This window comes from Gymnogyps californianus, chromosome 7 (assembly GCF_018139145.2).
Source record: "Gymnogyps californianus isolate 813 chromosome 7, ASM1813914v2, whole genome shotgun sequence".
Taxonomy (NCBI): Eukaryota; Metazoa; Chordata; class Aves; order Accipitriformes; family Cathartidae; genus Gymnogyps; species Gymnogyps californianus.
Genome location: NC_059477.1, coordinates 29,887,224 through 29,903,477, shown reverse-complemented (window position 1 = coordinate 29,903,477; position 16,254 = coordinate 29,887,224).

Genomic DNA, 16,254 nt, shown 5'->3' with positions numbered 1-16,254 from the left:
CCCAGGTGATGCTGTTGCAGAGAGAGTGGATTAGGAGATGATACTGTGGCCCAGTGACAGCCAAGGTAAATGGTGGTTATCCACTTCTAGTTTGGGCAATTTTGCATTCACCTACTTCATGTCTTTTAGAATAATAACCATAGGAATTTTTTCGCATTTTTATTTACTGCCACTCTTCTGCTATTGCCTTACTCGTGAAGGCTGCAGCAGTTACCATCATGCAGTAGGACTGTATGGCTTCAAGATCAGGAACAAATTTGCTAAACCCTGGCTTTATTATTTTAATTCTTATCTTGATAACGAAACACCAAATGAGAACAGAATTCAGCCTAAGAGATGAGATGTCAGAATAATTTTATATCTTGTCACTAGGTAATGATTCTAATGGTATCTCTTACTTAGCTGCCTTCACTAATGACTTTATGGTGAGAGTATGTTTCAGCAATTGTGAACATGTGGAATATTCTATGTTCTGGGGCAAAAGATTAGCTTAATGAGGAGAAAGCCAATTTCCTGAAGAAGTGCCTTACATAGTTCCTGCTTTTAAAAGAACGACTGTAACATGGACAATTTGTCATTACAAAGTATAAAAACCACTTAACTTCACGGTTTGGTGCATTTATAGCACTCCTGCAGAGGGAAGAGAGAGATTAATAGATTTTTCTCACCTACTAAAATAGGTGGAAATCTGTCCCTCCAAGTCCTTTCGCTCAGTAGAGAAACGTTCATTAGCAAGAGATTGTGTTCAAGGAGCAGACTATCACTTAGTTTCTCAGGCACTTCACAAGTTTCACTAGATGTTTATTATGTTATTTAGGTACCTTTGAAAATGTGGCCCACAGACACCAAAACCCTGTGATAGAGCTTTGATAAATGCTCATATCTTTCAAACAGAACATACTTAATTTTGTTGTGGGCAAGTATCTTTAACTTCAGTAGTCAAGAAGTAATAGCAACGACAGGGTTTCAGTAAGTCGAAACTACGGTGCTGCAATCTTTAGCAGAAGTAAAGAAGCTGTAGAAAGGAACAACTAGAGCGTTAGGTCATCTAGTCCATCTTGCCAACAAAGGATGTTTCTCTACAGCCTTGGCAGGCAAACCTAGTAATCAGGCTTGCCAAAATAAAAACTGGCAAGAGCCTTGATACCTGATGTGCAAAGAAAAGAAATGAGCGCAAACCTAATATTTACTTTGTCTGCATCTTTTTCAGAATTTAAGCAGAAAGCCTAGAATGTCCTTGAATGTTCATCCCTGGAAAAAAGGTGTACTGTATTAGCCGTGTCTTGGCACTTGACAGTTCATGCCATCTTGGATTTTTCCAGTAAGTTTAAGTATTGTAGTGGAAAAAATTCTACAGGGAAGGTTTAATGTTTTTTTTTCCTATTTACTAAATATAAGATGCACTATTTACCAGCCTACATCTGCAAGTTATGACAAGCTTGCCATAATATAAAAAGACTGTGAGTTTAGGGAACAGAGATTTAGCACATTAAAAGATTATCGTTTTAGACAGTCTCAAGCTCTCTCACTGCTCTGCAGCAAAACCCTTTGTCACCGAGCTCTCGAGCTGACAACCCTTTTCCAGTTCAACCATTCTGCTTCTTGTTAAGGTGACTCAGAATAACATACTTACATAAGAAAGTGGATTCTGTCTGTCTACAAAACTACACCATGTTAATAGTCCACTGCGACACAAGAAACATGAAAGAAGCTGGACAGCCATCAGAGAAACATCCCCAAATAGAAATGATCCTCATCCTCACATAGGAATGAAGTGACACTTTGAAATTTGCATGGCAGCAACCAGCTTGGTGATGAATACTTAACTGGGCAAAATGCTTTTTGTATAAAATTTATCTTTGTTAATGCCAGTCACCAAACAAAACAGACCAAATACGATACCTTTAGGCTGATGGTGAATAAAAAACCACTATGCTTTGAGGTTAGGGGGGACTATACTGGCGATTGCCACTCTCCCCAGCCCACGCCAGGCTGGCACGTACGGCACTCTGAAAATCCAGTTCGCAGCCAAGGCCAGGATGTGGTAACTGCTCCCCTGCTATGCTGGTGTGACAGGCACTGCTCTGCTGCTTTGAAAAGAAAAAAGGACATCTACTGGAAGTGTTGCTGTACTGAATATAAACCTGCCAGTCACCTCAGGTAATAACAATCAGACCAAATTCAAGAAACAGGAAGAGATGTGTAAAATATTCATTATTTGTTCCTTGTCAGCTAGTGGACCTTTCTGTTTAGATTACTTTAGATTTCAGGACAGTCAAACTGGCGGCCACTTTGGGATCTATTTAAAATATACTGGTCCAAAACTTATGGTGGGATAAATTCATGTAACTCCACTGATTTCAGAGGAGCTGTTGCAATTTATATCAACTGAGTTTCTAGTCCATGATTAAAATTCGTGACTTGCTTCTAACATACACACTCAGTGGAAATGTTGTTGTAATTTCTGTATTTTAATGGAAAATAAATGTTACAGGTGATTTATGTCCTACAGACCCCCAATAAATGTGCAAAACGTAAATAAAAGCATGGATATTGCATTCTTTTCAAATAAATCATTCTTCTCATGCCTGAGTTTACATGAGTTGTGGCATCACATGTTGTGACTTCTCTTCACTCCTACCCTATCACTTTTGCTTATGAAATCTCAGAGTCCTCAAATACTGAATAATTAATTGATTGTGGGAAGCTGTGAGCCAAAAAATTTATTTTCCCAATGTGAAGATGCGGTTCTCAGATCATCAATAAGAAACAGAACATGTTAAATCTATGTCCACAGAAGAAAACTTTCTGAACAAAATGCATATATCCTATCTTACTATGCACCAGATCCACTTGTCCTTTCTGATGCCCCTGCCTCACCTCTTAGATAACTCCTACCCATTTATGGTCATTGCCAATAAAAAATGAGATTGTCACTGGACACAAGTCAGCATTATTCCACCCCAAATAGTGCAGTTATGCTAGTTTTAATCACCTAAAGATCTCAAAACCACGGAGCTCATGGCTGGGGTTACAGAAGAAGGCTTTTCTACAGAAAGTGATGTTTTTCTACTCTTCTGTGATGCCTTGAGTCAGTTAACAAAACAGTGATCAGAAAATGACTATCATAATTTTAATCGAAATTGATATTCTCCTAGCAAAAAGCTGCTTTTGAAGAGTATGTGGTCAAGGGATACCAATCAATGAGAAGCTGGCTCAGAGACAAAACAAAGAATAGAAATACTTGGTCATTTTTCTACGTCACATAAGGTTGACTGCAAAATACTCCTATGTACCATAATAAAATCAATCTGATTTGCTAAATTTATTAATGAATGAGTAATGAGAGAGTAGCGAAAGCCAGCGTTTTGTAGGCAGGAAAAGTCAGTGGGCCAGAAAAAAAACCTCAATAGAATTTGACAAAACTAGAGAGTGGGTCTGCTGATGAAAATCCCCATAAAGAAGTATATGAAAATACACTGCAGAACTGAAAGGAGGTATTCACCCACAATATAGGTTTACAAAAGCTTACAGGATTGCTTTTATGTGTGATCTAATTTTTGTTACAAACATATTAACAGTATTATGTGGCAATTAGTCTTAGCCTGACATAACTGTCCTAAGTGGGATCCAACCTCAGATCCTGCAGCTTTCATTTGGCCACCAGTCACACCTTACCCCTAAGCCTTTTCTTCGCCCGACTACGTAAGCCCAGCTCCCTCTACCTCTCATCATCATAGGTCTTGTGCTCTATGTCTCTGATAACCTTGGTAGCTCCTGCTGGACCCTTCCAGTTTCTCATCATCCTTTTTGGACTGAGAGCTCCCACAATGGGTAATCTCTGTTGCTGGACAACCTCCAAAATACACGGGCAGCTGTCATGTAACTACCCCCATCAGTGTGTATCCCTTCCCATCCCACCTCCATCCAAAAGCAGCAAGAAAATGAAATGTTACAAAACTTTAGGTCAATAAATACCAACAGAATTAAAACTTCAGCCTCTGAACTTTAGGATGGGCTGAGGGAAAAAAATATCCAACAAGGACAGTGCAGGTGGAAGCAAATTTCACTCTAAATATATTCCTGAGGATCTTCTGGTAAAAGACCTCCACTAAAGATGTGGTTCAGAAGGAGTTCTGGCAAAATATACAGCATCTCTTCTGTAACCTCATTGAAAATTACACCTGACAAAACCAGTCAGCCTGGCCCCCTTCTTTGGATAACCTCCCATTATTCTATCAGTGACAATGACAGGGGCCTATGCCCTATAAAGGACAGAAATCACTTTGTTATCATTAAAACACAGACACCTCTATGGCAACACCAGGCGATTCTCAATGGCCACTCCACAACATTTGAGCCCAGGAAGACAAATAACATCTCCAGCTGAGAATACCAGGAGAGATTATGTCTATTTAGAATAAAAATAGTAGCATCCAGATGAGAATCACCCAAAGTGATGCTGAAAGAGCAGAGAAGCTACAAACACTTTTGACTTCTGCAGACAATACCTTCAGCAATGACATAACAAATCTGTTTCTACAGCAGTTTTCAAACTTTTCAGATTATGCCCTATTTGTTTTGTCCAATGGTTTAAGCCTCTTCCTGACACCTCTACGCACATTCAACAGGAATGAAAAAAGCTAGCATGCAGCTCTCATTAAACACTGAAAACTCTGAGGCATGCTGTGCCCACCAGATCCCCTGGGCTGCATGCATGGAAGTTATAATCATGACATTTCTTCTGTCCCTATACATAGAGGGTAGAAGGGGAATAATTACTACTTGAGGTGAAGGAGATTCGTTAGCCAGAGGGATGGAATTTTATAGTGTAAAATTATTTGAGTCAGGGGTTGGATCTTGCTGGTCCAGGAGTGCCATAATGTTGATGCCAATAATCCTCAACTGGCTGTTGTAGATGATCATTGCAAATGTGCAGTTATTCTTCTGAACCCCATCGAAAACCCAAACCAAACCAAACAAACCGCACAACCAAAGCGGCAGGGGATTCAAAGTTCAAAATCTAGTGATCTTAGCTGAGGCCAAGAAGTCGAGACAGTGGCTTTCAGTGTCATTTTCAAACTCCCCTCTTGCAGCTGCATATTTTCCTCTGATCCTACCTTTTGCACATCTTCTGCCTCTGCCCTTCCTCAGCGCAGGGATGGGAGTTTTCTGCCAGCCCACACAGAGCTCAGCCAGGCCCTGCTCCAGGGAAGCCAGCAGGCTCTGCTCTCCAGAAGATGCAGATGTATCCACCCACAGTCTGGATGCAGGTACTGGGTCAACCTAAGAATGACCATATTGGTCAAGATGTCAGGTTGCTCAAATATTCTCTCCTCTTCCTTATGTCATTCTCACCAAAAATATAAAACACTGAGATCTGCTGTGTTATATAGGTCATTTCTATGGTAAGTGGTTAAAACCGTATTTTTCCAAAATGATGCAGGGTAAGCACAAACGGAGAGCTGCCTGAAAATAATATACTCATCAAGCCTACAGTACCATTGCTTGGCCAACAGATACCACAGAGTAACAGCAATGCTGGGCTGATCATTTTTTTCCATTCTTGATCAAATACAAATTTTAGTCTTGGTTTGAACCACATTCTTCATCTCAGCCTACCCATTATACACTCCTCCTGCTATACCAGAAGGATCCCAGTGCTGTTCCTCCAGTAACACAGAGCTGTTGTAGCTGGCTCCTCATCCACTGGTCTCCCTTAGTTCCTGGTTGGAGCTGTGCAGGAGGATGGAGGGGATGCTGTGAAGGAGCTATGCTTAGCTCAAGGAGGATTCTCTAGGAATGGATGCCACTTGGCACAAATTAAGAGCACCTTTCAGGGGCTTTTCCCCTCACCTAGGGACAGAACATGGTAGAAACCTTGGATCTAGAGTCAGCTGTCTGTTTGCCACTATTTCCTTGAGTGGCAAACTTGGCACAAATAAAAATCACACTTCTTAGCGGAGGGTGGTTCAATTCTTTCCGAGGAACCAGCATGCTGCTGAAGGGCCAAAGCTCACCGGGCAAAAGCAAATGTCTCAGTTGGTGAGACACCTGCTGCGTATGCCTTACACTGGGCTTTAAGCAAAGCCAGATCTCTGATGGCAGGTTCTGGCCAAATCCCGTTGACTCAAATGGCATGCTATCCATCTGTGGTAACTAAATAATTCATAGTTGCCACAGCGTGGAGACTTCATTCTGGTCTTATTAATAGATGACAGCAATCTTGGGCCAGTCTCCCTTCCCCTTAGTTAGACTCCCATTAATCAAGCCCTCCGGCTAGTCGCTAGTTTTCCTACCAGCATGGCCTTGGCACTTAAAAATCCAGTAAGTATTATGAAAGGCGGATGTAACGTTAGCTGAACCAAAGAATCTCAGCCTGCAACTCAACTCAGTCTGTTAATTCCAGGAAAAGCAGCCATGTCCTCAAAGTCTACGTGCTTTGCTGAATTCTTGAAAAAAAGTTCTCTTTCAGAGAGAATGTCAAGCGTTATCCCCACTGGGCAGGAATTACTCAAGCACATATGCTCACTGACTTGCTGCCAGTGCTTGTGTGAGTGACTGCCTGCCAAGAGGTACACAAAGTTCACATCTGACATGCAGAAGCTTACCTAGGATGTTCTCTGCCTGACACATCACTGTTCTTTGGCCCACAATATTATTTATTATCATCAGAAAAGGGGCAGGGAAAAACCTCTGAATTTGTGATTTTCCTTAAATTATTTATAGGGACATTGAACAGAGCAGACCAATTTTTAAACTAGGGAATCACTGTTTCATAGTTGACAGCCTGTGAACCCATCCACCAACTGCAGAGTGGAATAACTTTTAATAGCTGAGTTAGAAAACGCTTGATGAGTTTATGATGGCATGATGGATGCACACATTAAATGACAGCAAATAAAACAGCTACAACATGATCTGTATTTTACACATTGCTTTTCAGGGAACCTATTTGTGCAATAGGAAATTTATATTGCATGCTCTTTGGCAGTCTGGACAGAGAGTAACTTAAAGGAAGTTACAAAGTGCTAACAAATAGCATTGTAAAGATGGAAAATTGTAAAAGACACATGAGGTGATAATACTTCTGTGCCATAGTCTATGGAAAGATTTTTTTGGATCATAATGAAAAAATTTAGCAGTCTTTTTGCTCTCTTTAACCTATTTTAGTAGCAATAAAATTGCCGTGTTTTTTTTTTTTTTTTCTTTTCTAGGAAGCCAACATTAAAAGAAAACCAAAGGCAAAATAAGACTTGAGAAGTAGGCAGAGGGGACACTGTTCCACACTGCTGAAAATAATCTGTCCAAGTAGAGCCCGATTACTGCTTTGTGGTTAGGTCATCCACCTTGGGGGATTATTTGGTTTCAGTCTCTTGCTTCCCAAGGAGTTAAACACTTTCCACATTAGCTATAATGAGTATATGATGTAAACGTTCCTTGGATTGCATGATACAAGCAGCCCAGGCTCCCTCCTGTTTAACCTACCAGAATACTCCTTTTGCCTCTTCCCCTTCCAGACCCACCATTCCTGCATTTCCTCCCGCACCATGACATAGTTTAACAAGCGCAGGAATCCCCCTCATCCATCCTTGCCTGCAACACCCTCCTTCAAATAATCTCCAGGAGATTACGGTTTAAACCTACAAATCGTAAGCCTGAAGAGACGATTTAGCGCAGGTCTACTTCCTCAACATGCACGCTAGCATGTTACACAACTCAGTGAGCACAATGTCACCTCCTCCAGGACACCCCAGCTGCACTTTGCAATGGGTTTGATCCTAGCAGTGTCGCTTCGGGTGGCTCAGAGCACACGAACAGACTGATCCCCTCTGCAGATCCAGCAGCGGTGAACGTGTGGCTGAGCAGGGTTCATCACTGGTCGGCACCAAGCAGTGCGACTGGGTCACTTCCAGACCCTTCCTGAATTCTGCCTGCCAAGTAGGCAGAGGTGCTCGGGCTTGGGTGATGCATGTTTTTTAATTACATATTTGTATCACTACCTCAGTCATGCCTTCTGCTGGTTTTAGGCAAGCACCTCTATTGGATTTGGTCATCAATATTGGCTCTATTTACACCATTCAAGGCAAAACTCAGTAGAAACTCCGTAAGATTAAAACCAGAGCAGGACCATGAAACAAAAATAGAGTGCTGTAGGTCTGGGTTTTTTCCAGAGGCTTTCATACCCACAGTTTCAGCTGAAGCCAACATGCATCTGATACCCATAAAATACCAGGTAAGGAACAATTCTTTCATATCAGACATCAGATTTGAAAGTCCAAGATGAAAACATTCAGTGAAAGGGGATTTGACAGATCTGATCCCGCAACACGCACACACAGTATTTTGCAGGGTTCAAAGCTGCATCAAATCTGTTTCCAGTCTCAGAATAAAAGAAACTTCAGAGATAGCCACGGTGTAATTTGGGAAATTTGTGCTTCAGGAAGCTTACCTTTGGGATCTCCACATAATCCTTCTCCAGTGTGAGCAATTTTGTATCTGGATCAAGGAAACAGTACATACCTGTGCCAGCCGAACTGCTTGTTTGGAACATGGCACCACATTTGGTTTGGTTTTTTTCTGCTCACTGCTCATAAGCAGAAAAAAAGATCTGGTCACCACATGACTCTAGAAGAAAATGTACCTTTTTCAATCCATCTATTGTGAGGTTTCAGCCCAGATTTTTTCCTTAATACTCACCAAAAGAAATCCCAAATATGTAGAAAATCCCATTTACTCTTATTCTGTTCTTAGACTGAAACTTTTGCATTTTCATGGCTTTACATACCCAGTTCAGCTGCTGGAAAGTTAGAAAAAAATTTGAAAGAAATGTTTTTACAGTTCAATTTGCAATTGCTAAAGCATGACTTTAATTTGCAACACAAATTATGTTCTGGCCAGAAAAGTAAGAAAAAAATTTTGCCTTTTCACCTGCTTCATAGGTGTAAAGCAAACATACACATATTAAGCTTTCATCTAGCCACCTGCAACTATGCCATAGCCATCTTCACATATGATACAAGTGAACACTATTAAGATCTGTAAATTGTGATTGCAAAAAACTACCTGGATTTATAACCTCCATAAAATGATGGATTCAGCATTTCCTTTTATAAGGTGCTGCCATGCTTAATGAAAACTTCATCAGTAAAAAGTTTGTCTTGTTCCTGATTTGACTTTTTCAATATTCACTATTATATCTTTAGATTAAGTGGAAGAACGTGGAAGCAGAAGGGAAAGAAGTGTTAGGGGATGAACACAATTTTCCAAATTGCTTAAAAGAATATATATAAAAATAACCTTTGGGATCACTGGCTTTTATTTTCCTATGGCAACTTCTAACCATCACAGGCATATAATGAATGTCTGAACATTAAGAATTTATGTGTGCTGCCTTAGATGAGCATAATTCTCAACTATTATTAATGAGGAACTATAAAACACACTTCAAGATTTATGCCTAAATTACATGAAGTTTCCAAAAACCATAAATATATCTGTCTATGGGTATCTACAGAGAATTGTATAACACACTTTTATAACAGTCACTGAGGCAGTGGAACTCATCCCATATGAGAAAAGATCTTACAAGGAAAACTTTCTACAGAGTAATTCTTCCCCAGCTCTGTTTTCTGAAATATTTATAGATGCCTCCAGTCTAGTCAGGAAATGAAGGGGGGGGGGGGGGGGGGGGGGGGGGGGGGGGGGGGGGGGGGGGGGGGAAGAAAAAAAAAGCTTTTTCAAAACCAGCATTGTTATTTACAACATGGCTTGATCTTAATTTTCAGTCTCCTCTGAGAAACAGATCCAGTGTTTCATTGTATAGTAATTCATTTGTTGTTTAAGAATGAATATAGCTTTACAATAGTAAAGCAGATTATAGTTTTATCTTTACTTCTACATTTGTTAAATCTCTTTATAGTTACAGAGGAACAATTTACTAGTTTTCACTTCTGGAAATTCCACTTCTAGTTTTTATATCACAAATTATGGTTTCAGTCTCAGCAGATTCACATTGATATTGACAGTTATATTTGTGGTAACAGAACTCCACAAAATTCCATTTTCTCTGGCTGGAAATAAGTAGTAGCATGTGCTTTTTGGACCAGCATACCTGGTAGAGCCAGCATGGTATTGAACTGTCACATGTTCCCTAGTGGAAGTTGGAGAGGGAACCATCACATTCAGTTCTCAACTTCTTTAAATCAGGGGCTACTCCACTGAAATCTCTGGTGGCTGTGCAGTAACAGCCTCCAGTCCAAAAGAGCATGGAAGAGGAATTGATATGGGTAAGGGAACTGAAGCAGAAGCTTTTATCTGGGGTGCGTGTGTTACCTGGAGTACCTGGGATGTGGCTGCACATAAGGAACTGGGAAGTGATGGAAAAGGTGAATACTTGAGGATGTACTGAGCAGATGGAGTTTTACTGTAGTAGATACAGTCATGAAGACGCTACTCAAGAGCAGCTAAGTATCTGTGCATACTGTCAAGACTGCAAAGCTTAGCCTAATTAAAGGAATAACCTAGAAATCAGATGCAATTGGTTACAGAAGTCTATTGCAATTCTTGTGCAGTATACAGCTTTGTAACAACACCAAGATGTAGAAAATTTAAGGAACATGGGATTATTTTCCTTAGTTTTGCCTAGGCTTTTCTTCTGCATTCCAAACCCCTCACCCTTGCAAGAGTCATTCAAAATATTTTTTTTGTCAAAAGCAAGTAAGTGTTCTTTTTCATCAGACAAAACCCAAGAGACCCCTCTGCTGCTGCTCAGTGGCAGGTGACTAAAACACATCTATAAACTCCTCAGTGGAACTAGCAATACAAGCAACTTCAGAAGACACAGTTCTCAAAGCCAGCGTGCTATATCTCTACATGGCAGCACTCAAGTGTAACACGGACGTGCCTGAGCTAGGTCAACATCAGTACAAGCAGCTAATGGTACAACATTAGTTGTTATTTCTCAAGTTACAATGCATCACCTAGCCATAGAAGTATATGAAATTCCCTGCCATTTTCAGGAACAGGAAACAAAATTTCTAAGGGGTCAAAGGGAATAGCAGCATCTTAAAATTGACAGAGGCAAATTAAGATCAAAAGTGAACTGGGTGCCATAGACGGCAAGTAAGAAATATGTCTTTCAAAAAGTAATGCTAAATGGAAAATTCAAAAGCAATATTAAATTCTTTTTCTGTGACAAAACAAGAAGGTTTTTAACCACAATGCCTATTTTTCATTTAGTCAAAGGCATTTTTCATTGCAAAAACATGTAGACTAAACCTAATAAAACAAAAGAGAAGTTCAAGCTGCTGTGGTCTTTGGCTAGTAAGTACTGTAGGAGCAAGTAGGTAGTGCAAATGAAAGTGCAAGCACCAAGTGAGAGCTTAAAAAGTTCACAAATCTTGTTTGAATGAGCTGAAGCAGCTTGCAAGATGAGTCAGCAGGCAGCAGAGGCAATTAGAGTAGCAGAGCAAGGGGAAATGAAAAGGAAGACAGAATGAAGAAACAACATTCCCACTGGAAAATTATTTCAGCAAATGATAGAAACAAAGCTACTAGAGGTCAGCAGGTCTGCGCTAAACCACTAGACAGTTACTAGAGAAAAGTTGTTAGGATACTGCATATTCTTTCTTAACGTTCCCTCTGCAAGAACTGCTGGAGCCATGAACCTGGGATTGGGCTCACAGTGTCTTATGTTTTCTAAACACTATTAGTCATCCTAATGAGATCTGCTGTTTTGCAAGACATCTACAGCAGAAGTAGCTTGGGCACACACGAAGGAGGATGCAGCTTCACCTGTTATTCATTTATATTGAAAGAAGCCGTTAACGCCTTGACTACATTAACACAGTAATGCTCCTGCAGACCAAAGTAGCTAGTGACTCCGAGTAACCAGATCGGGACTGGAAAAGGGTCCAACTTCCAGATGATGGAAGGTCAGCCATTAAAAAAAAGTAAGTTCTCTAGGAAGCATGATTTGGGGGACAATTCTTTTTTCAAAACTTAGGCCCAATACGCTTAATTACTGCCAAATATAGGAAGCTCATTGTTATACTATTAGGCAGAGGTCACATTATAGTAAGTACTGCACAAGCACATAGTACCACAAATGGTTCCTGCAGTAAGGAGTACAGAAAGACTAAGGTGGAGGGAAATAAACATACGCCTGGGCTGGCTGTGCTTTCTAAAACGCATTTTTGGACACAAACTGAGTTTTTAAGAGCACTCTTTCTCTTAAGATTGGAGACCAGGATACATTATGGCAAATTTTGTCTGGCTGAGGAGAGGGAGAGCTCCCAATGGCAGAGACATTTCAGTGTTCATTTCTGGCTATGAAGCTTAAGACTTTGGCTTGTCCAAAAAACCCCTTTTTTCCAGATGGGAAAGACAGACTGATTTCTAGCCAAATTTTAGTAACTTTCTCCACTTTACAGATTTGGCAGTTTGAGCAGCTTGAATATACTCACTTCAGCTAAACAAACTGATATATTCTTAGTGAAAAACAAGCCCAGCAAAACATTCATAAGCCATTTTTCAGCTCCTTCAGATTTGTCTAACATACCAATTCCTAGAGAATAATTACATTGTTTTTCTGTTCTTAAGTGTAGCTTTGATAACAACCAAATTCAGCTTCTCTCCTCCTGACAGCGTTCTCCTTATTCTGAGATCTTAATTGTATCTTCCTACATAAGCATTCCTCTGCTTACCAGTGCGTTCTGCCTTTCAGTTTTATACACTTCCAGCTGAGATGAATGAAATCAAGGAAGAACTGGATGCATGGATAGCAGGTTGTCTGCAACTTAATCATTTTTATATTAATGTAATCACACCTGCTACATGAAGCTTGTAATGAACACGAGTGGACAACAGTTGCAGGATATGGCCCACATACTTGTCTCAGTGTCTGCAGCTTGCTAGGAATTGCATTTCCACATAGTGGAGATGCCTACAGTTGTTTTAATGATGCCCACGATGGCTGCATATAGCAGTACTCACTCTGGGATGGATTCCCTGCATTTGTTCCTTTAATAAAAGCTGCCTGTGATTCAGTCATGATGATTTGATTCATACATTTTAATTCACTCCCACCCAAGCCACACTTTGTCACAGTGGTTTTTTCACAACTGCTATGGCCAAGGGCAAAACGACAGCAGTAGGCTCGCTTTCCAGCGTCACCTCTCCCAACACCACCAGCTTACCCTGTAGGGCAACAAGCTCCACAGCTTCGCAGTCAGCTCTCTCACCATCTTATCTGTCAGGTTCTGGAAACCACTTTAATGTGAAAAGGGGTGATAACAGTGCTCTACTGTAATAAAAAGTGCTGTTTTCTAAAGGACTGCGACACTTCAACTGAAGCCCTTGTGGCAATACCATGGGTGACATTCTTTACTCACATGCCACCTGGGTGGAGATTTCTCTCTTGGAAGCCACCTCTGAAGCTCCTTCTTCCTGTAAACTGCAAGAGGAGCCAGATACCCATAGCAGCTGATTCAGAAATTACTTTAAATCAGATGATTTCTACAGTTTGTTTGTCTTCAAGAAAACTGTCTAGCTCTCAGTCTTGCTCTATTTCTGACAGTCTTATGTTTTTGACCATTAAATAAGCTGAAGGCATCTCCATGACAAGAAACCAAAATTTTTAAGATAGGGAAAGAAACATGTGAGCCAGACCCCGTATTTCTTGCACACCAGTGGGAATTCTGAGCAAAGCACCTAGGTGGCCCTCATCTCTTGCAGCATTATCCATTAAAACCTTATGTAGCAGCAAGCATTACATTTATATAAAAATTAAGTTACAAGGATCATTTTCTTTTCAGTTATCTAGAAAATTCAGGATAGTAACATAAATAAACCAGTCAAGGAAATCTCTCTTTAAACGAGATTGTGTATAAATTTAAACTAGCAACTCATTTTGGTCATTTGCTACTCATACTTCATCCTTTAATCACTTTACCAGACAGAAACAGAGCTTCATTTTTGTAGACGATATCCATTTTTATGAGAGTTCATTATTTCATTCACACCTTCGCTTTTACAGCTTCTTGGCTTAGGCTTCTTATATCCACATCTCCGAGCAATTCCCTTTGCTTAACATTTTCTGTTGCTTTTCTACACAAAAAATTGTACGAAGTCTGCCTCATCTCAGTAATGCAAGAGAAGCCAGTTACTACTAAAACAAGTTTTCTGAACTCCTCAGAGTTTCAGCTTCAGAGCTGGGGGAGACTATAAGGCTGTTCACTGACACTATATACAAACTGATTCACTTGAGCTCTTCTGGGCCGCTGAATGAACTTGCTTTTCCACATCAGACTGTTCTTAGCATGGAAGAGCATGATCAAACCAAAGGTTTTCACCTTTAATTCTGGGGTGCTTGCTTCTATCGTGCTCTCAAAACTAGACTATTTCTATCACCAGTATGTGGAACTCCTATTTGATTTCATCGGAAGTTCCGCCTACAGAAAAACATTTACAATATTGTAAGACTTTGCATGAGTATTTTCATGGCCATGTATTTGAGTTGTGCTATTCTTACTTACCAAATGGGTGATCTTGCAAGCAACAATTACCTGGCAACACACACACGATACAAACCTTTTCCAGGACAACCCACACATTCCCAAAGTTCAGGGAAATCTTAATTAGCAGTTGTGATTTCAACTCCCGTTTCCCTTATATTGACAGTACTATGCTTCCAGATTACACAAATGGCGACAGAATAGGAGCTTGACTATATAGAGATGGAGGTGTGTAAGGCCTTGGCAAGAACATCTCTTTGGAAGGCAAGGGCATGTGTCTTAATGCTAGCCAGCCCCTCTGTTACTGACACCAATATGTCACAGCAAGTTCAAAGAAGGGTAAATCAGACATAGCATTTACAGATACGTGGAGCTTCTTGGAGAATCCAGCTGTAAGAGTAAAGCAAAGTGCACAACTGCAAAACCCATTAGCATCACTGGGGCTTTAACAATCTGAGAATGCTAAATAACAGCACTAGCTGCAGGCACCTTGATGAAAAGCAGCAGTAAGGAATGGTAAGAGGCAAGCAGATTTCTTTAATTTAATTTTGTTTAAACTGCTACTTGTTGTAAATCTCAACGAAGGCCTCTGTTTCCTCTCTGCACTCTTTATGTAGTAGCAGCTCCTTAAACCACATAAAACAAGAGGGCCAAGTTCTCTCTGAGAACCTTTCATGGAGTTTAGACTTGTCTGAAGAAGTAACACGAGGATGAATTGAACTCACAGGCTATATAAAACAGGAGTTATATTCCAGTCTTGAGCCACTACATCACTCAACCAAAAAACCTCTATCTTGACCTGTTATATTGGATTTACCTGGATGAGAAGTCAAATAAAATTTAGTCTGAAGCTTTGAAAGCCCCCTGCCTCAAGGTAAAGTCTCTTTTTATTCCACAGACTAGGAGATTTTGTCAAACTCTTTCACAAAGGTCACAAGAACAATAACCTTATGCCCTACAGCCAGAAAGCACCTAAGAGGCATCTCATGACTTGATACTTCAAGGACAACTGCAAGTGATAGGTGGTGGTCCAGAAAAACACGACACAGATTACTTCAGCAGAAACCCACACATCTTATATATATGGCTTCAGCAATGTAAAGCAATACCAGTGCCTCAGCAGCCAGTATATCAACTTTATGTCACCACGTGATTCAAAGGGAAAACAGAACTCAGTTTGAGCAAACAACAGAACTCACTTCGAGCAAACATAGGCATGACATTATTGTAGCAGTTGAAGAAAGGACAAAACCAGGGCAGAGAGGACACTCAGCACATCTGTGACTGAGAAGACACAAAATAATAGAAGTTTCCTGTAAGAATGACAACAGAGATGAGGAGAACTGCTGTGATGTCACCAGGGAGGGCTACTGGAACAGCTGCAATAGAAACACAGAAAAGAGGGAACTAAAAAGTTTGAGAACTATCATCTTGGAGATCACATAAAAGCTTCAAGGTGAGGCTATAGTGAAAAGTTTACTGCCCATGCACTAAAGCCCTTTCCAGAACATTAGTAATCCTGTGCAAAGCTCGGTTCTGCCAGACAAAACCTTCTTAGGCTAGTCTGAAACAGGAGAATGATTTCCTTTGGCAACTCTTCATCACAGACCTCACCAGTTTCTGTACCAAATGCCAGACTTATTTCTTATACCTTGCCTTCTTTGACATAAAAGGTGACATACATCTACATGTATTTTTAAATTACACAAAAACTGTACCAAAGCAAACAGAAAACCCT